This window comes from Natator depressus, chromosome 9, assembly GCF_965152275.1.
Source record: "Natator depressus isolate rNatDep1 chromosome 9, rNatDep2.hap1, whole genome shotgun sequence".
NCBI lineage: Eukaryota > Metazoa > Chordata > Testudines > Cheloniidae > Natator > Natator depressus.
The window spans coordinates 64,723,446-64,745,790 of NC_134242.1; the positions used below are offsets into that span (position 1 = coordinate 64,723,446).

Genomic DNA, 22,345 nt, shown 5'->3' on the forward strand with positions numbered 1-22,345 from the left:
CACTCACAGAAGTAGTCCCACTGAAGTTAACGGAACTACTCGGGTAAGTCCTCGTCAGCATGAGCACAGAGCTGCAACATCTGGCCTGTGGCCTTTTATCATGTCGGAAAGACCTGTAGACATGTTTTAAACATCCTGACTGGCTGACGTGACAGCGCTTGTTACCAAGTCCTGATAAGCTGGAACATACAGACATTTATGAGTGCCTCAAAACATGTCAGAGCACACATTTTAATTGATCAGGACCAACCAGAAAGCACATGGACTTAATCCCTGACTATGGAACGTCAAAGGTGATCAGATATTTGCCAATATACACCCGTGTCTTCGATGAGTCTACTAAATATCATGTATTGGGCAATAAAAGACAATCAAACGCTTAATGATTTACAGAATGTACTGTAGATACAGGGCCAAATTCCACCTTGTGTTACATTCAGGAGTTCCCAGTGCAGCCAGTGGGGTGGCAAGATTGCTAATGAGGGGCAGTATTTGGCCCTCAGTTGTATAGTGACCATTTTACAAATGCATCTGTATCAAGAGGCCTAATAACTGTGATTTTGGACTTGCACCATATTCCCAACCTTACAGGACCTTTGCATTAATTGCTGTTGTCTATATGGTTCTTCTTCTGTACAATAAAATGAAAATTAACATGAAAACATTCACAAAAATGAAAATTGAACAGTGACGTACCGATCAACGGGTTGATCAAGGAGCGCTCTGATGCATGACGAACTGATCAAGGAGTTCTCTGATGTTGGAGCGGAGATGTATCCTTTCCTTACCATTCAGAGAAGAGAATAAAGCTCTCATCATAATAACTTAATTTTATTGCATTTGAATTTTCTGCTTTAATCACAATCTGCCCCTGTATAGCTCCCACCACCTGCTTTTAATGAGACCAGTCGGCTGACAGGCCTTTACAGGATGAAACATGACTCTGTGGCTGCCTTCTTGTCTTGAGTAAACTCCTTAGCAGTTTAGAAGCTAATCTGTATGTTTTGTGACAATGCATTAATGATGCCCTGGCCTCTGAAGCAAAGGGGGATGCTTGGGTACTCAGGCAGATTAATATCTCGGGGGTTGAGTAAGTTGGGCCAATCCCCAAAAGCTGACACTCCAAAATATTAATCAATTGGTCAAAAGCCTTTAGAGCTGGCATGGCTAGAAAGCCAACTCCCTTAACAGCAACATAAAGACCCTCTGTGGCTGGTGTCCCCTGCAGGAGGAGGGGAGTCCTGCTACCCTTATTTCTTGCAGGCTCTGGAAAATGTGATGCCTGGCCCTGTAAGAAAGGAGAGACTCTGCCATTGCCTAGCTGTGAGATGCTCCCTCTTCTTTCCCTGCTGTTACTTATTTACCTTTTGCCAGGGACTCAGGCGCCAGCTTTCTTGCATCAGCCTCAATGGGACTTGAAGCACATGCTTACGGTTAGGCACATGCTAAAGTGCCCTGCTGAACTGGACCCTGAGTGCTAAGACCATAACAGAGAGAGCAAGCTTGTACAAAGTTCTCTTCTGTGCACAGGAAGGCTAGATTTTAGAATCAAAGGCTTTGCAAAAACATAGGCTCTCATGACAAGATGCTTTTTGTTTAACATAGGCAGGTAGCTTTTGAAGAATAGAGTTGTGACTGGCGACTCCAGAGGCACTGAATAATAATCACCTTCACTAACTCTCACAGGGTTGTTTTTGCCAGTACAAACTGTGAGCAATTTATTCACAGGGCTGTGCTGCGGATGGACAGTTCTGCTTTATTTTTTAATAAGCACAAGTAGATAAATTACTAGAAAAGTTAGCTAGATGGGCCTGGTTGATCTCTAGTGGATAACAAGTGGTAATGATATGTACAACTGCCAGGTTCAAATAGCTCGAGGACCTAGGCTGTTTGGCAGTAAGAGATAAATGATAATGATCTTGATCATGCATTTCAATAGCACCCTTCATCCCAACAAATACCAAGAAACACTCTTAAAACCAGCAAAGATCAGTTATAACAAGAGATCCTCACATCCTTTCCCCGCCTCCTACCCTGGACTATATTTCATATGCCTGTCCTGCAGTGGGAAAGGGCTGAGGGATTGGGAACTTGGTCCTTAAAACAAAACACAGTATCAAGGGAAGCGGCACCCAAACAAAGGTCTATGAAGCAGCACTTCCTACATTCTTGAAATATGACTTGATCTTGAAAACCCCCTTATTCATGTGAGTAATCCAACTGAAGTCAGTGAGACTACTGACAAAGTAAGAGTGTTTAGGATTAGGTGCATACTGAGTGTATTGATAGTGTAGGTTTCAGCATTATTTTAATGAGCCCAAGGAATCAGTCATCTATAGCTGGGGTCATTTAGCAGACTATCCACAGAAGTGGTAAAGTTTAACAAATACAGGAAAATCCGCCCAATTCACCCCTCAGTTTGATGGCAGCATTTTAAGAAGGGTTCCCATTCCCCATGCTACTCAGACATCACTAATAATAAAAAACCAGACAACCTATACCGAGGAATTATTCCATTTGCATGCGGCCACTTGTGTGCTGGGGTGGGGCAGTTATTGGCTAGCACTCAAACACTACACAACAGTGTATGACAGGAAGGGGGGAATACATTCTATTTGACACCTCAAGGAGAATTTAGGGGGGCAGAATGTAGTTGTAGGAGCTGAGGAAAATTTGGAGAATTGTGTGTCTCGCTCTACTTGCGGAATATCCATTGTGATAAGCTTGTGATCAGTTTAACAAATCATTGTGCAGAATTTTTTATACTATGGATTGAAAATGAATGTTATCAGTTCAATCTATATTTCTTACTAGTGAATGGTCATATAACTTGCATGACACTATTTCTGTTCTCTGATTGGATGAGAAAGCAGAGGCTTCCTGAAATTCACTTTCTGTGAATACCCATCCCAGTAAGCTGGATGACTAGAATATTGGTGAAAAGTGAACACTAATTAAGTACAAACATGACCACGATATTTTAGCTTACAATTCTAATGACTATTTTTGCACATCATTTTTCATTATTCACACACTTCCAGTAGTTATCCAAACTGGAATTTACTAGTGTTTCCGGCTGAAACTTACAAAAAGTGCAGTGGGATCTTTAATGACCACATGCAATCAGGCTCTTGCTTTTTCATCTTATCTGAAAGATGGCATCTGTAGCTGCATAGAGAAAAGTGTCATCTACTGAATCACATAGCAACAGTTTTGCAGCAACTGGATATTTCTTAGAAGCCATCCATCTGAGTGACCTGTACTGTCCATCTTTGTCTTGTGAGAACTGGCAGAATCACAAAAGAAGGTGAAATGGTTGTAGGATCGAGGTAAGTTTAAAAAAAAAAAAACCAAAACATTTATCAATGTAAAAGATAGGCAAAGACCCCACATCATTTCTGTCTCTTTTGTATTAGCTTATGGCCAGATTTGATCATTTGTTTAAAACCCAGGTAAAGTGACAGGAACTTGCACGTAGAGGCTTTCACAAGTCAAATTGGCATGCATTGAGGCCGTGGGGTGGCTGGTGTGCCAGCTATTGGTTTATCTCAGTGGAGTCTTGGCATATCTTGATACATCCTTCAAGCATAGGCATCTGCATTTCAGCTTTCCAACTACATTTTACGGCTCACAAGTTAAATATTGCTCTGTGAACTCAATACAACTCATGGATAAAAAACTAGAAATAAAGAAGGAGAAATGATCTCAGAAGCATCAGCAGCAAAAGCTGCTATTCCAGAGCTAGATTTCTCTCACTCACTAAGCAAACGGGGGGGGGGGGGGGAAGGGTGTTAAAAAACAAATGCCAAGCCAGTGCTATCCAAAACGGAATGTTTTCACAACACAAAGGGCTTGCTGAGTGTCTGTATCCTGGCTGATAGCTGCTCCAAGCACAACCCCTTGGCTATGCTCTGACTGGATTTTGGTGAGAGCCAAACTAGGGGCAGCCATCTTCCACCTATCACTCATGCATTTTCAGATAGGCACACAGATACCGTACAGAATTTGGCTCCATGTATGTATTTTAATGTATATGAAAAGAGGTGTATCACTGCAAAATTCAAATCCAAACTGAATTTGAAATCCCCTAAAAGGTCACTGGATTAGGATGTGGGGCTCAGCTGTGTCTTATTAAGAGAGGTCAGCTGCAAACATCAGATCTGGGTCTTGTTCAAAGTGTGCGTGGGCTCTGGTATGCAGTTTTGGTTCAGACTCACAGCTAGCAGAGCCCTAAAAAATTCTCCCAACAAAACAACTAGTAGGGCAAAAGTCTTGTACTGCCTGAGTATTCTGTGCTCATCCCACGCATAGAACTTCCATAGACATCAGTGAGCATCCAGCACCATGCAACAAATGTTGCATTTGCAGCCCTAATGAAGTTGCTGGTGTAAAAAAGTTCAGGCATTCCCTAGGCCCTTCTCATGATGATCTCCCCCCACCCCTCAAAATCTTGGCTGGCATTGTTTCATTTTCTTATAGTTCACTTCATGTGCATATGCAGGTTGTGTTTGGATGTTTGTGTTACATTTTGTTCCGTTATACCCTTGTGTGTGGCTAAAAAAAAAAAAAAAAAACCACTTTCTACATCCTCAGAGGTCCTACCTTGGGCCGTGGCATTTTCCTGACTGTCAACAAAAGGAATGCTTAGGAGACAGGTATGCAGGCAGCTGGGCACATTCAAAAGAGTTAGCCCAGTAGTTCCCAATATACTGGGCTGCTTGCCACCCAGGGGAACATATGACTTGTCTCAGGGGAAGACCGTGCTTCCATCACTTAGTCTGCGGCACAGCCCAGTGGTGTTAACAAACAAAGAGACTCTCAGCTCGAGACTGCAGCTTTCCATACCCCACTCTTGGACTGGCCCCAGGAGATTACAGTGTGAGGATTGGGTGCAGCAGCTGTAGAGACACTGGCAGAGATTGGAGGAGAGGAGCAGATAGGGAGGAAATGGTCAGATTCTTGCCCCTATAGCAAAAGTGGCTCCTAGGTGCGGGGGCTGAAGCCAAACATCAGGGAGTGACTGGTAGTCATTGAACCTGGCTGCTTGGCTTCTCTGCCTGTTGTCTTTTAGCAGCTCCCCCCTCAAAGAGCCTGTTTTCAGTTTCCACAGACGTACACAAATAGCCCAGATGCACCAGTGGACCCCTTTGCTAGGGAGGGGAAGGCAAGAGACACCTTCTGCACACCTGCAAATAGTCCTTATCTGGGTGAGACACTCTTGGCATTTGAAAACCCATCCCAGAAATCTATTGTCTGGGGACTGTATGTCAGGCAGGTGCTCGGAAGCAAGCACGTCTCTCCCCTGCCATAGCAGTGGGCCCTGTAGGGCTGCTGGAACCCCCACCTTACCTCCAGGAGCTGTAGGCCACATGAGGCTGCCAGAACCCCCACCCTGAGCAGTGGTCCTTGGAACCACCTCCTCAACAGAGGAGCAGATGAAGGTTGGGCCACAAAGAGGCAGAGGCTCTGTGATGGGAAGCCCAGGGCTCTGGATTGCCTTGATCCAGCCCTGACCTAGCTACTTCAGCAATAGAATAGCTAGAACCACACCCAGAATCCAAAACCTAAGGTGGCAGCTGCACTGCTAGCAGCGAAAGGCAGCGAAACTTTCAAAAGTCCTTTTACATGTTTGTAATGATTATGAACATAAAAGTTTGCAATAATTATAATAGAGCTAACCACAATATCATTTCCTACCGAGGTAAGCTACAGATTTGTATAAAATATGTATCAAATTAATTCTAGGTTTTTAACTTCAGAGCAGACAGGAATGTTTTATTATAATGATTCTGTATTGACATAACTTTTAGCTAAGCGGTTACGACTATATATTTCCCTCATGGCCTGCTAAAGCACTGTAAATTGAAATGTACATTAAAAACAGTCAATCTTTGTTTGCTAGCAATCAGGAGGAGGAATTGACTATTTTTATTAAAAACCTGGTACCGGAGCTCAACCTGCCATGGGAACCTCGCTTTGAACCAGGGCTGGATCCTGAGTGGTCGCTCCCTGGCAACCAGGCCAGAGCAGAACGGTGGCTCTGTGTCGACTGGGGCCGGTCACTCTGCCTGGAGTTTGATCTGAAGCAGGCTCTTAGGGACTGGTGGTGCTCGACGGATCTGTGACAGCTTGGAGCCAGCGATCTACATCTTGCACTTGACGAACGGTATTGGGATGAGGAGAGGGATCAGTGTCAGAACGGGCCCGGTCCTGGGAAGCGCCTGCACGTAGTGATGCCCTCCTAGGGGATCAGCGACAGTCCGAGGAATGGTAACATCGATCCCTTGACAGGTCCCTGGAGCGGTACTGTGGTCTAGGAGATATCAGGTGCTGGGGGACGCATGGCTCCGAAGGTCTGTGCCTGGTAGCCGGCGAGCTGCACCTCGAGCCTCTCTGCCCGTGTCCAACAACTGAATGGGACTGTGCTGTGTTTGCCTTTTGTGGTCAGAGCCGTGGCAGCTACTGGAGGGTGAGCACTGGCGGGACATCCCGTGATGGGGAATGGTGCCACTGAGGTGGGGACCATGGTGGTCCGAACGCGGGTTTACCCCATGACCGGGGAACTGCAGGAGCTGGTGTGGGTGGCACTGGGAGGGACATGATCTCCTGCGCCCCCTGCAGGGCCTCCAGGGTGGACGGTACTCAGACTGACAGAGGCTTCTGCCACTATTCAGGGTGGCCGGTGGGGAGCGGGCTGAGCTAGACCCCTCTACCAGATCTTGGGCCGGAGATCCCGATGAGGGTGAAGAGTTGCCCAGCATGGGACCTTGCTCGCACCCAGACTTATTCTTTCCATTGTGGGAGGCTGGAAACCAACCACGCACTGTCTTCTTGGTCAAAGCCACGGATGGGGACTGGTGCCGGCCAGTGGACGGTCCCATTGGGGCACTGCGTACCGAGGTCACGGTGCTTGGCACTGAGTCAGAGCATTGTTCTGGTGCCGGAGTGAGACCCAACTCCATAAGGAGCGCTCTTAAACAAATATCATGCTCCTTCTTAGTCCTTGGCTTGAAGGACTTACACATTTTGCACTTTTCACTAACGTGCCCTTCGCCCAAGCAATGCAGACAGCTGCTGTGTGGATCACTAATGGGCATGGGCCTCTTGCAGCGATCACAGGACTTAAAGCCTGGGGAACTGGGCATGCCCTGTCCCGAGGCAAAGTTCCGTTTGGGACCTATGAAGTCTCTAACTATAACTAAGGGATTTACAAACACTAATAGGAAACTCTATACACCATAATACAAGAATTAACTAGTTCGTACAAATGAGCAGCAACAGCACTAACTGAAGCAGCAACAGTTCCAGCACCATCACTAGTGGTAAGAAGGAATTCAGGGTGTGGGGAGCCGGCGGCACCCTATATACTGTGGGATGTGCGTTCCACTCCAGGGGGCGCCAGAGCCAGTCCCCTATGGATACTGCTGTGGGAAAAAACTTCTGGCACCAGCGCATGTGGGGAGCACACACACCTAAGTTGAATGGACATGAGCAAGCACTCAAAGAAGAATGGGGGTTTGTTTCTTATTGACCTTGTTTCCTACAAATCTGATAGCCTGATCCCAAGCCCCTTTGATTGGGAAGGATCTCCTGGACTTCAATGAGCTTTGGATCAGACCCGAATACCATACTTAATTGAAACCAGAGACACTTACATGTCAATTCCATTATTCCAGCAAGCACATAGGTCAGCAGAATTCTTCTGATGTAAATACCAAGCACATTAGAACCAGAAGAGATGTCTACTGAGGCTCATTGGTTCAAAGGCTGCAGCTGGAAACCATGCAGGATACATGCCTGGCTATTCAGTCTCATGGGGGGGCGGGGGGTAGAAGGAGAAGAAAAAGCTAGGTTCTAAGAGCTACCTAGAGGCTGTCTTCAGGGCAAACTGCACATTGAAAAAGCATCTGTTGTTCTAAGGAGATTCGCCACTAAACAATAGTCAAAGTTATATTTGGGCCTTATCTTTTCAGTTACACTAGTGTGAGTTGGCAGTAACTCCATCAAGGGAGTCACACTTGTGAAAAACTAGTGGGAGCGAGTAGAATCCAGCATGCATCAGTTTTCCTTCCATTTCATCGTGTAAATTTGTCAGCTGCTCTTTTGTAGCCTTTAGAAGGTTTTGTTGGGAGATGCACCATCCCTTTTGTTATTATTTGTCTCGTGATAGCTCCTAGGCACCCTAGTCACAGACTAGGGCCACTGTTCAAGCGTGGTACACAGAACAAAAAGACACTCCCTGTCTACACAAGCTTACCCTCTGTTTCTGGCTTTACAGTCGAGTGCTTAAATGCATCCCCCTCATACTCTGTCTTTGTACTAATGTTTGCTGTAATTTGTATCATAACCTATTTGCTTTCTAGTTTTGCCTACATATTTGGGGATGCAGTCTGCATTAAACAGGCTGAACAAAATAAAGCTGTGTTGCACTGTCTAGCAGAACAAACTCCTTCAAAACACTTAGGCGGGGTGGGAGGAGGGAGGGATTGCATTCTCCTAAGAATGAAACAAAAGCAAAGGCGTACTAATTGAAGATAGTCAGTAAGATGGAGACCACAGACCAAAAAAAGAAAGTCCAAAAGCAGCTACTGGAGTTTATTGAAGAGCTCAATAGTCACCAAATAAGAAAACAAAGTGGGTTTCCCATGTTAAGGAAAAAAAATCCAAACAAGTAAACAGAGCAAGCAGATTGCTGGCCTTGGAGCAGTGATTAAAGCCATCCACCATCCAACACACAAACCACCAAGAAATAATGAATGCCTTCGCAACCTATTATCAGACCCTATATTCAGAACAAGGCAACCCTGGGGGCCAGCCCAAAAGAAGTCATGAGATTTCTTTGGCTCAAACTAGGCCTAATCAAGCTTTCCCCAAATGCAAGCTCAGGAAAATAATGACAGGTTTCAGAGTAACAGCCGTGTTAGTCTGTATTCGCAAAAAGAAAAGGAGTACTTGTGGCACCTTAGAGACTAACCAATTTATTTGACCATGAGCTTTCGTGAGCTACAGCTCACTTCAGCGGATGCATACTGTGGAAACTGCAGAAGACATTATATACACAGAGACCATGAAACAATACCTCCTCCCACCCCACTCTCCTGCTGGTAATAGCTTATCTAAAGTGATCATCAAGTTGGGCCATTTCCAGCACAAATCCAGGTTCTGCAGGAAATGGCCCACCTTGATTAACATACACATTGTGAAGAGAGTGGTCACTTTGGATGGGCTATTACCAGCAGGAGAGTGAGTTTGTATGTGGGGGAGCGGAGGGTGAGAAAACCTGGATTTGTGCTGGAAATGGCCCAACTTGATGATCACTTTAGATAAGCTATTACCAGCAGGAGAGTGGGGTGGGAGGAGGTATTGTTTCATGGTCTCTGTGTATATAATGTCTTCTGCAGTTTCCACAGTATGCATCCGATGAAGTGAGCTGTAGCTCACGAAAGCTCATGCTCAAATAAATTGGTTAGTCTCTAAGGTGCCACAAGTACTCCTTTTCTTTTTTCAGGAAAATAATGATTTTTAAGGGCAGATAGATTCTTCGGAAATCACAAATTTCTTCCAGTCATTTAAAGCCCCCTGGTTTAGTTGTTATGGCACAGAGCTCTGAAGAAAAAATAAACCCAAACTTTGCAGAAAGAAATCAGGGGTTGATCCTGTGAGATTCCACTCATGTGCTTAAAGCTAAGCATGTGCTAAAATGCTCAGTTGGAGCAGGGCCAGGTAACCAAGGTACTCCGCATCTTGTAAGCCTGAGCTCTAAATCCCCAGGGTTTAACATTTTTTCCCCAGGAAAAAAAAGAAACTTCCCAACAAACTGGAGAGAACTAACATTTTTATCACCTTATTTTGAGAGGTGCTGAGCACCTGCAACTGTCATTGGATTTACTGGGCCTGACTCTTATCTCAGTTACAGTGGAACAAATTAGGAACAATTTCACTGACATCCAGGAAGTTTCACTGGTGCATAAATGGTGTAAATAAGTGCTGAATCATGCCCATTATCTTCAGTGGCAGTTGCGGGTAGTCAGCACCTTTTGGGATCAGTCGCAAAGACAGGATCCCTGGCACCCCACTCATTTAGGGTTCTACCTACTCAATGTATTTACTACATGTGAGATTACAAAAACATTGGCCAGAGACCACTCTTTCCTCCATCCAATCTCACACTAATACAACTAGCCACTGATCTATTTTCTCCTATCTGTTCCTGTGTTGTGATTGGAAGTCAGGACTTCTGGATTGAATTCCTGGTTGGGCCACAGATTTACTGCAAGATCTAGACAAATTGTTAACTACTATGCCTGAATGTATCCATTTGTAAAATGGATATAATGTCATCGACCTAACAAGGGCATTGTAAAGATCAAGTCATGTTTGTAATTATGCTTTGAGAGTCCTGGACAGAAGGTGTTATGAGCAAAGTATTCTTATTCCCCATGATTTTGTCTCTGAATACTTGCTCATCTTAATTGTGATGAGACAATTTGTTTTTTAATTGATTACATGAACAACCTTTGGGCCAAACTGCACGCACGCTCTCTCTCTTCAGCCACCACAATTTTCCATCAGTAAAATATTCTGGTTACTGAAAGAACAGTGAGGCAGCCATACAGTGTTGTTGGAGATCCTGATAATTCAGGGTATTAGAAGCGGATACATCAAGTGATAGAAGCAAGTTTTATTGCACAGATACCTTTTGACCTCACCCCCCTTTTAATAGCCAAATACATCCCACAAGGACTATTAGTTGCAAAGGAAAAGTATTTGCTAATGATACAGCTTAAAAGCAAAACCAAAAATTACAGCTCCCTGCTTCAAAAAGGCCCTCCTACGGTTCATTTATGGGTTTTCAAAGTGAAGGATTCCAGAAACGGAGAGAACAACTGACAGACAGCTCTCTATCCATAATGCATTCATCCCTGGGCACATTTACAGTATGTATACTGTACAATTTAATTAAAATCCCTAGATATATAACTAGCAGCTCCAACATGTATCATTTTTAGAGGCTGATGTTAGTTGTATCGGTGGCAAGGATTTTATGAGTTCTCTTTGATTGTGACCTGTATTTTATAGTACATCTCAACTCACCTGCATCCAGTCATGTCTATCACCAACTGAATGTTTCTTTGGTGTGAAATTCTATTTCCAACTCTTGGTTGCTCCCATTCATACACAGATTCTCTCCCTTCTTGACTATTCCACTGATATCTTTGCTTGACTCCCTGACCCAGTATCCACCCCCTAGGCTGTGGCTGCCTGTTTATTTATGCTGTTGGCTTAATTTCTTGATTGATAGTCTCACATTCCCCCTGCTACTTACTTATTTACATTTTCAAGACTTGCTTCTTTAAAACCTCAACCCCAGTTTATTTATGAGAATCTCTGTGTTTTCCACAGTGTGTTCTTTATGCTCCTGTCATGACCTTCTACAGTACTATTAATCATCCCTAATATTGCTATGGTGAGACTGCCATGTTTTTCAATCTTCTGTTTCCCTTTGGTGGAATTCTCTTGCTGAAGAGATCTCATTAGCTGACTCAGTGTTATTGTTTGCTATACTTGTTATGTCTTTAGTACCTAAATGTGCATCACACTTAACAGAAAAATAAAAGATAAGGTCCCTCTGCTACACTGCTTACCAGCTAAGGCCTTGCTTCAGCTTTCACGTACACCAGCAAGGGATAAATACCATGTAGGTATTCTCATTAGTAAGGCACACATTTTGGAGGTAGCTCAAATGGGGGTCAGGGTGGGAGGGGTGAAAAATTCTGGCTCCACTGTAGTCCATGGCAAACCCCCATTGACTTCAGTGGGGCAGGAATTTCACACATGCAGCTGGTGAACACTCTGAACCAGTGGTTCTCAACCTACTTACCATTGTGGGCCGCATCCAGTACTGCCTCTATGGCTCTGAGGATGTCACATGGGCCACAGCTGTGTGCTGATTGGGCCATGGGTTCAGAACCGCTGCTCTGGACATAAGCAGTTAGAAAGCACATGGTGCTGCCCAATTGCAAACATATTTCTTCCTTCTAGCAAATTGCTTTCTAGCACAGCAGGTCACAAACCCATTTTAATGGGGATGCCAGGGCTGGCTTAGACTTGCTGGGGCCTGGGGCTGGAGCCAAAGTTGAAGGCTGAGGGCTTCAGCCTTGGACATCGGGGCTCAAGTTGCAGGCCCCCTTCCTGGGACTGAAGCCCTTGGGGTTTGGCTTTGGTCCCCCCGTCCCCCCCACCAAGGGCGGAAGGACTCGGGCTTTGGCTCCCCCACCTGGGGAGGCAGAGCTCGGCTGGGCTCAGGCTTCGGTCCCCCATCCTGGGATCATGTAGTAATTTTTGTTGTCAGAAGGGGGCCCTGGTACAATGACATTTGAGAACCCTGCATAGCAGTAGTATTGCCCTTGCACCTGAACGTGAGTTTTTGTCATGCAAAAAGCTGTACAAAGCCTTCTTGGTATGTTAAAAACCAAAACAAATGTACTTCCTAATTAGTGTACTTCCTGCCTCATTTCTATTAATTCAATAACCTTCTGCCTCACAAGTAGCGCAGAGGAGAAGGGAAAGCTTAACGCTGCTTCTTGAAACTAATACGCAATGCTGATGTTTACCTTGTCCTCAAGAGTAGGATGGAGGGATGCCTAGTAGTTAGAGGGGAGAGGGAGAAGGGACTGGGAATCAGGACTTCGTGGTATTCCCGAGTCTACTATTGATTCAGTGTGTGTTCTCAAGCATGTCACAGGCATTTATTATTACATACATAGAGGCTTGACTGGCACTTTACATATAAATAGCTCTGGACTCTGTGCCTTGGAGGTTACAGTCTAGGTTAACCACCTCAGTTTCTCTAAAGAGTGAAGTGGGGCTATTAATATCTACCTCACAGGTCTGCGGTGAGGCCTAGTTAATATTTGTGAAGTGCCTGAGATCCCTCAATGAAACAGGCTCTGTAAGAGCAAAGTAGTATCATTAACAGCAGGGTGAGCTGAGCTGAGCTAGGGAGGAGCTGTGCGCTCATGCTTTCAGATGGAAACTTGGAAAAACTCTAATAATCCAGATTTAACAAGCCACTAAAGCCGGCTCCAGTTTGTTCCCATTAACTGCCTCTCTTAATTGGTTAGCTCTTAAGAAGCTTGAATGTTTGTTTTGCTCTGGGATAAGAAGCAGAATCTGAGTCCCTCTTGTTTGCCTATTTCACCAAAGGGGAAAGGAGTCGGCAGGGGCTATTCATTTAGCAAGTGGCAATGCCACAGGGGGAAGAAAGAGTAGATGCATCTGTGCCTGCAGTGATACTTAATTCTTCTCCCACCATTGCCTTTAATGAAGATTGAGCCAAGGCCAGGAGAGGAGCAGCTGCTGGTGGTTATTCAAACTGCTGTGCCTGAGTCCAGCCTGAGGCTTGGAGAAATCAGTGGTAGTTTTCTGAATAGTGCCTTTCATACTGAAAGGCTCACAAAAACATCCTCACTGGCTGTGCCCCGGGATTCTCCCTCAACCTTGGCATGGGGCTGTGGGATGCAGACGAGGCATCCATTTTGAAGGCAATGCCCAGCCAGCAGCACGGTGGCTAAGTTATGAGCAGCAGGGCTGATGGGGCTGCACTTACTGCAGGGAATGTGCTTAGTGACTGATTAGGAGTCTTGCTCCACCTTATTGCTAAATCTGTTCACCCTCATTTGTATGCAGCAGCGCCCGCAGCTCCATATCCATTCCACCCTCCAGTCCAGAGGATCCTGTCACCGCCATCATCTTAAGGGGCATAAGTAATAATTTGTACTTCCTCGGTCCCAGAGGCATATCCAAAAATAAACTATAACCAGAAAATTTCACAGGGAAATAGAACACCAGAACCATTGTCATAAATGGGATCAAACCCAGCCTACTAACATCTGCAAAGATAAACCTCACAAGACATTAACTAAAATAGAATCAAAGGGCCAGATTCTACTTGCAGTTATACTGGCTTCAGTGGAGTTATGGTGCATTTACACAGATGTAACAAAGCAGAGCCGGCTCACAGACTCTTGAGCCCCTTCCTGCCTCAGGAGGTCAGTGGTGGGCACTGGCAGGCACTGGCATGGGTTATGCCCAGTTACCTGTAGGCCAAGTGCAGGTTTATCTTGTTATTTCAGCTACTGATAAATGTCTCAAACTTCAGAATTTAAACATTTCAAAAGTGTGACATTTTTGCTAATTTTTATGACTTCATCTGCCTGGACAGCTCTGGGGACTTGTTTAATTGACACACATAATGTGATCAAATGTGGTGGCAAGACACCAAACTGATTAAATCTCATACAGCAAAACATGGAAATTGAGGGCGGGGGGGAACTGAACCAGAGTCTATTCTTCTCTTGTTATGGACTCAGTGGTGCCTCTTGTGAACCTGACTGCCATTGGGGGTGGGCAGTAGACGACACAGGTGCATCAGCTTGGAAGCATGATACCTTAACGGCATAAGGTCTTCTGGTCATTGGACAAACATTGGCAGGAGCTGGTGCTCTCCCAAGGCAATAGAACAGACCATTGTTCCACCATACCCCATCCATGCACACACTGTGACAAAGTTCCTCCTCTATCTTGGTGGGTCTTGCGCTTATTGGTGGATTTGCTCACCTTGGAGCTTCACGGCAGCCCTCAGTTTGGCCATTTTCATGAACCCACAGTCCAGGTCAACTCCTCCTGTATCTGATCAGGAGTTGGGAGGTTTGGGGGGAACCCGGGCCCACCCTCTTCTCCGGGTTCCAGCCCAGGGCCCTGTGGAATGCAGCCATCTAGAGTGCCTCCTGGAACAGCTGTGCAACAGCTACAACTCCCTGGGCTACTTCCCCATGGCCTCCTCCCAACACCTTCTTTATCCTCACCATAGGACCTTCCTCCTGATGTCTGATAATGCTTGTACTCCTCAGTTCTCCAACAGTCCACGTTCTCGCTCTTAGTGCCTCTTGCTCCCAGCTCCTCACACGCACACCACAAACTGAAGTGAGCTCCTTTTTAAACCCAGGTGCCCTGATTAGCCTGCCTTAATTGATTCTAGCAGCTTCTTGATAGGCTGATTAGAACACCTGCAGCCAGTCTGCCTTAATTGTTTCCAGAAAGTTCCCTTACCCAGGGAAAAGAGACCTACTTAACCTGGGGCTAACATATCTGCCTTCTATTACTTTCCTATAGCCATCTGGTCCGACCCTGACACAACACCATCAGAAGGCTGTAAACACTGGCACAAGAGCCTGATCCACCTTGCACTCCCTAGAACTGGTGGCAAGATTATGGCAGCCTGTCCCCCATAGAGGAGTGAGGAGACCTCCTTCCATTCCCATTTGCACTCATACGTGGGAAGGCATACTTCTGCCCTGACTACGTATTAGCTCTACATATGTATGAAGGAAGACCAGATTCCATTGCTTTACTAATACAACAACCTCTTTACTATACCCTTTTTAGATCAAAGATGGACGTGTGCTTAAAGATCAGGAGCTTCCAAGAGAGAGGAGGTGAGGGAGTTCCATAAGTGTCACTACCTACTGGCTCATAAGGAGCCAGTCAGAAATGCTACCTACTGTTACAGAGTTCTTTTTTTCTCTGCAGAGTGATAATGTTCTGCTCACATCCGATCTTCATTTCTTGGAGTAATATTCTCTCTCCGACAAGGGAGGCCTGAGAGGAGTCTCCTGAAATATGCACCTAAATTATATATATTTTAAAATAAACTGTGCATTGTTCAATACCTACACGTACTTTGTTCAATACCGATGCACTATACATTTCAAATCCAATCTTGCAAGGTGGTAACATCTCCTTCGAGGTGAGGAGTGCTCTAAACTGCCAGTGAACTTGGGCAAGGAGAGCATTCAGCAGCTCGCAGGTCGAGACCCTTGGAGTGGGTGGAGGACTGTGAGGGGAAAAGTCTCAAGCCTGGCTCAATCAGAAACTCCCTGAGAAGTTAAGATGCTTTTTGGAATCTGTTTAGTCTAGAGATCACACAGGCTCAGCTTCTCTCCCGTGAGTTATAGTACTAGCTTGGTTTCAGCTGGAAAAAACCTTTTTTTTTTTCCAATCAATACTTCCACTTCCTGCCTCAAATCAGACGTTGCAGGAAGATTCTGTAAATGTGATCAAACTTTTTTGAACCTCAAAACAGGATTAGTCCTTGTTTTATTCCACCGGGCTTGGTTGACCTATCTGTTATTTGAGGGAATTGGAAAGCTCCTAGGAGGAATAAAAAATCATGCCCTCTAACTATCTGATATGCCACTGGCATTCACGTACCAGTTTCCTGCCAACAGCCTAGCGCTTAGAGGGGACAGCACCTGAAGGGGTTTGGAATGGATTTGGTTCAAACTCTACATAATGTGAAATGAAAAGTATATTCTGTACTGTCAAAGGCATCTTCCCCTGCAAAAGGGACATGCATAGATCTGGAGTTATTTCCTCCCGCTCTTCCTTATTACTCTCTTTTTGTTGTCTTGCTTATCTATTCCTTTCTAATGTATAATTCTTTTGCCTTTGGATGTGCGATGCATTTTGACATGTGATGCTGGTTGGTGTAATTGGAGGAGAAAAGCTGCATGATGATTTAAAGTGTTATTTTCATGATTGTGCCACTCTTGAGTGTGGCACAAAGGAAAATATGACACATGATCCTCCTGAAGAAAATAATCAGCATGACAGAACGTTAAATTAAAAATTAGACTGTCCTGGTTTAACCAGAATGTCTGGACATCTAACCTTATAGGATTATATCTAACATCCTTTTACCAGCGACAGTTAATGCTTGAAGGGATTTTATTCTCATGTAATCCCTGCATTGCTTTCAAAACTGCTTGTTTGGGGAGATATAATTAAAACTTATTATTCTCCCCTTCTCTGTCAACCAGCTGGCAGACAGCAGGCCTATGGTAAAAAGGTTTTCTTTACCAGTAAAAGACCTAGTTAGGGTAAAACTAAAAGCTTTAAATATATATTTAACTTCAGATCAAGGGGTCATTACAGCCAAACACCATTACAGACGTACAATGGCAAAACCCAGTGCCATGACATGCACGGATAAGCAAATTGCTTCGGCAAAAAAACAAAACAAAAACAATCAAGAACAAAAACCAAAAGAAGATCAAATTAGGGTTTCTTCATTTTGTTTTTTAAACAGTGGAGAAATCCGTTTCAGAACCCATCTCCTCCTCCATCCTCTCTCTCTTTATTCTGTACTGTAGTTTAATCAGCTGACTGTCATAGATAGATGATACAGTAAAAATGACTAGAGTGTTAATTCCTTTTGTTCACATTTGCCTGTCTGAGTACGGTGTTTGGAACGGAAGATTTAAAAAAATGGAAGGGGTAATATGGCTAGGAGTGTCATCTGAAAAAACCCCTATAGCCAGAGCATTTTTTTTTGCTGACTCACTCTGATGTGGGGGGCTGGATACCTGCATACCAGTTGCAGTTATTTTTGCGGACTCACATTGATGTCAGGTCAGGTGGGTTCTAATAGATGTAATCCAGGATATGACGGTTTGGAATCTCTTACTGGGACAGAGACAGTCCCTCCGGGACAGAGACAGTCCATCCCACTAGGTACATCAAGCTCAGGAGAAACTTATGCTGGGAACATCATCATACTGGTATTTAAGTTAGCAATAAAGGAAGGGTGGTGTGGGGAAGTCGGGGGGGAAACAGAGCATTTCCAGTGTCTGCTTGCTGTGTTTGGAGCAAAGCAGGGAACTCCACCTCTTTACAGACTTATTTCCTACCATCTTTCACCATTATTAAAAAAACCCACCACCTTTTACTATTTTAAGTGGATTTAGGGCTCTTGAAGGGGGCCAGACTGGAGTGAACTTTTTATCCAATGTCTAGAGAGAGGCTAAACACATGTATAGCAATTACCCCTTAGTACGGCAACACACAACAACAAATGGATTTCCACCATGCTCAAGTGCAGCAATCCACATAGCATGGCAGCTTCTACTTTTGCATGGTCAAAGTGCCAGTGGATAAATGGGTTAATATTGTTGTGACACTCTTTTCATCCCAGGCACACATTGCACTGTTAGCATGACAACAGTTTTGCTGCAGTTAGCGGAATCACCGCAAGCCAGTGTGCTTGTAGCCTTGGATGGGTTAATGTGACATTTATACTGGACACATCCTCACTGGACTGGAGAGGCATGAAATAGACTGTACACAGCATGTACCTGTTTCTGAGTCGCTCTGACCTTCTGCTTACCGATGTAATCAAGTGCTATATGCCAAACAATGGCCTCAGCTGAATATCAGGAAATAAGTAAAATCAGTCTTCACACGCAGAGGCTCTGATTCTGCAAAGGGGCTCTGTGCTGGGACAGCCACCCACCTACACACCGTCAATTGCATGATCCCAGCCCTAAGTAGTCTCCATTCTTTGTTCCTGTCTACAGGCAGTTGTAACAGTTTTGCCATGATGGGTGCTATTGAGTGGCTTTGCTTCCCTAGGATAGAAAACTGAAGCTTCACTCAGTAATTATCTTTGTTGGCAGATTTCAAAGGACGAGCCAGTCAATTCTTCCAGAACAAAGTCTTCAAAAGTGTCTGGAGGTAAATGATCCTATGCCTGGAGTACAGTATGGTAGTCTAAGATTTGAAAGTGAGACTAATTTAAACAAAACGGAGTAGCCTGGAGATACATTGGTTGCTATTAAACTGTCATCAACTTCCAGTAGTTACCATGCAGTGCTATCTGCAGGTATGTCTATACTGTAATTAAATGCCCATGGCTGGCCCACACCAGCTGACCAGGCTAAGCTGCTCTGGCTAAGGAGTTGTTTAATTGTGGTGTAGATGTTTGGGCTCGGGCTGGAGCCTGGGTTCTTGGACCCTGAGAGATGGGAGGGTCCTAGAGCTTGGGGTGCAGCCTGAGCCCAAATGTCTACACAGCAGTTAGGGCCCCTTAGCCCAAGCCTGAGTAAGCTGGCACAGGTCAGCCACAGGTGTCTAATTTTTCAGGGTAAAAGTTCCCTAGGTGCCTATATTCCTGCCTCTAGGCATGTAGACACTTATCTTCTACCTAAGGTCCAGAGTGGGTCCCATTCAAAATATGGCCAGAAGAGGAGATGGTGCTGGGGGTGTCTCAATGCCTAACTTCTTTTGTGCATCCAGCCATCAGTTATCACTGTGCGCTATCTGGCAGATGACTTTTTAAATGGTGTATGCAACTCTTGCAAATTCTGCAGAGTTACACCATAGCAACTCCATTCAAGTCAGTGAGGTTGCAGCAGTAGAGTATTCTGACAGTAGAAGGACAATTTTCAGGAGAAGAGATGAGAGTCATTTGTGAAACCCATGAAGAAGCCAGTCTTTCTCCTGCAAGAATCTGAACTTGATATTCAGCTGATATAGGTCAGCATAGCTCCACTAAAGCTTGATGGAGCTCCATTTATTTACACCAGCTGGAAATCTGATACATACCCCCATCTTTCCCTTTAAATCTAACATCAAAATTAAGTAATTATATTTTATTTTTAAAGCTTTTTAAATTTTTAAATTCACATGGGATGATTTTTGAAGAAGAATATGAGTACTTATACAAGAAAATTAATTCCCCAAGAAGCTAAACTTTCTGACAGCTTTCTTCAAAGAAAGCAAGCAAGCAATGAGTTTTTATTTACCCGAGAGAACCCTTAACTACCAATTCTCAGTCACCCACAGGTGGCTGATTGAAATATTGATTAAGGTTTCTTTTCAGCCACCTGCCAGTTTGGCAGGTTTGCTGTAGCTCATTTTTAAGAGCAGAAAGAATGTATTATTTGGGCGGGGGGAGAAGAGGAACGCACTAACTTGATCAGGGCTTGAAATGACCTGAGGCCAAGCTAAATCGGATTCATCATTTAAAACTGTCTAACAGGCATCAGCAATAGACAGGTCTCCATATGCCTTAATCATGTCCTGCAGGGCTCATCTCTGTAAGGGGGAGAGGGTATTTCAGTTGCCTGGTTCATTCAGTGACTGGTCAGTAGTGACACTGCTAAAATATTGCAAATTATGATCAGGGTTTTGTGAAAAGGCTGCAAACTGAACTTAAAATCAAGGATATAAACCTTTTCCTTCATTCTTTTGTATTCCCTTATCATGCTTATTTGTTACCCTTTCCGTTATGCCCTGGAAGTCAGTTAACCACATGTTTAAATCTATCCGTATTCAGAAAACCCCTTAATCACATGCTTAATTTTTAAGCACGTATGTTGAATCAGAGGGCCACAGGGTGCTCTACTCACCACTGGAGTGCCTTCTGGTGGCCACATCTGGGATGCCAGTCTGATGCCCCTTCCTGTATGTGTTCACTCCCTCTCTCTCGAGACTTGACAGCTCCCTCTTTGGGGCTTGCCCCTCTGGTCAGGTCACTGTAGGTAGAGGTTGTGTACCAAAGTCTCTCTGTACCAACCGTCCCAGGTAGTCTCCCAGTGCACTGCCCCTCAATAGTAACAATTCCCCAGTGGCTGCTAGAGGAACCCAGGCCTGGCTTCTTCTCTGGATTCCAGCCCAGGGACCTTACAACCAGCACCTAACATCTGCACTGTTCCACACCTTGCTGCTGTTTCCCTGGACTGTTTCCTACATAGCCTCTATCTGGCTCCTTCTCCACTCTCCTCCACATATTCTCTTCCCTCTAGGTCAAGCTCCCTTCTCTCCCTAGTATCAGTATAGTCATTCTACTACAGACTTCCTCCCTGCAGCCCATTTCTAGCCTCAGCTACCTGGCTTTATACAAACCGCACCTGTTCCTCTCCAGGTGAGCTTCCCCCTTTAATTAGTCCTCATTGTTCCCTGTCTCCTCCTCCAGTTGCAGCCCAGGTAGTTGATTGGCCCATCTAGCCACCTTAACATAGCTGGTGTATAGTGGACACCCCATTCACATTGAGCCTTAATACGTCAGTAAGAAATTAAATTGTACTGTTAGCAATTCTGTTCCTCTTTAGTGAAAATTCCGTAACTAATCCCTCATGCTTCAGGGCATAAGACAAAATCTGACTGATGAGGGTGAGGAAGAAACTTTCCCTAGGGGGACATTATTCTATAACTACATACTGCAGGGTTTTTTGTACCTTCATCTGAAGCAGCTGGCACTGACCACTGGACTAGGTGGAGAGGATTCTGGACTAGATGGGCCACCAGTCTGAAAAGTCCTATGCTCCTCTTTATTTCATATAGGCCACTAAACAGCCATCAGATTGTAATGACTGGATTGTCAAAGCATAATGGATTCCCCTCCCCCGTCCTGAGGAAGAGTTATTTAATTTGGACATAATGAATAAATCAGGAGTTTGTGATCTGCCTATGCATTGAAAAGCAGGTGAACTCTGAAAAGACATTCACCCATTATCAATTATTCGCTCAGGTCCACTAATGAATTTGAATCATCACTGACCTGAGGCCAGATTCTACTAATCAAAGTCAATAGCGTTAAATGGGATTTATATCAGGGCAGAATTTAGCTTCTAGTCTGGATTTGAACCAATGATGTATTGATGAAAACCTCCATTCCCTATTGCTTCCCCATACCTGAGCCCATCTATTTATCATATCTGTGATACATGAAGGGGAGGGGGTGGGGAGAGTAGCTCCCTTTGATGGACACCCAGCCAGCCAGTTAGCTGTAAAATCCGTCTTGGTCTGTTCTCTGCTTGTTTACATGTAAAGGGTTAACAAGCCCACAGGTAAAAGAAAAGGAGTGGGCACCTGACCAAAAGAGCCAATGGGAAGGTAGAACTTTTTAAAATTGGGAAAGAAACTTTGCCTTTGTCTGTTGTTCTCTGGGCTGCAGGGATGAAGCAGCAATGCTGTGTAAGGCTTGAACCAGGTATGACAATTCATCTTCCATACCTAGAAGAAATTATTTGGATAGTGAATGTTTAGACAGACAGTCAGGTTTATTTTTTATTTTAGCTTGTGGATCTCCTCTGTGCTAACCCCAGATGCTTTTGTTTGCTTGTAACCTTTAAGCTGAACCCTTAAGAAAGCTATTTTGGGTGCATGATTTTTGGAATTGCTCTTTTAAAATCTAGCAAAAGCCTAAATTCCAGATAAATTTTATTAAAAACAAAAAGGAAAAAATTACACCTTTTTTAAGAACAGGATTGGATTTTTGGTGTCCTAAGAGGTTTGTGCATGTTGTTTGAATAGCTGGTAGCCACAGCTAATTTCCTTTTTCTTTCTCAGCTCTTCCCCGAAGCGGGGGGGGGGGGGGAGGAATTCCCAAGTGCTCCTTCCTGGGTTCAAAGGGTTGGTTGTTTTTTATTTGGGTGGTGGCAGCATTTACCAAGCCAAGGTCAGAGAAAAGCTGTAACCTTGGGAGTGTCATAGAAGCCTGGAG

The 22,345-nt window shown here is 44.6% G+C and overlaps 1 long non-coding RNA gene across 4 annotated transcripts in view; it reads right to left on the reverse strand.

Annotated features, from left to right (window-relative positions):
* Positions 1 to 22,345, reverse strand: part of LOC141994225 (uncharacterized) — a 307,753-nt gene that overhangs the window by 70,532 nt on the left and 214,876 nt on the right. For all 4 annotated transcript variants that reach the window (XR_012641044.1, XR_012641042.1, XR_012641041.1 and 1 more), the window contains one exon: positions 697 to 783. This is a non-coding gene — a long non-coding RNA (uncharacterized LOC141994225). The remainder of the gene's footprint in view (positions 1 to 696; positions 784 to 22,345) is intronic.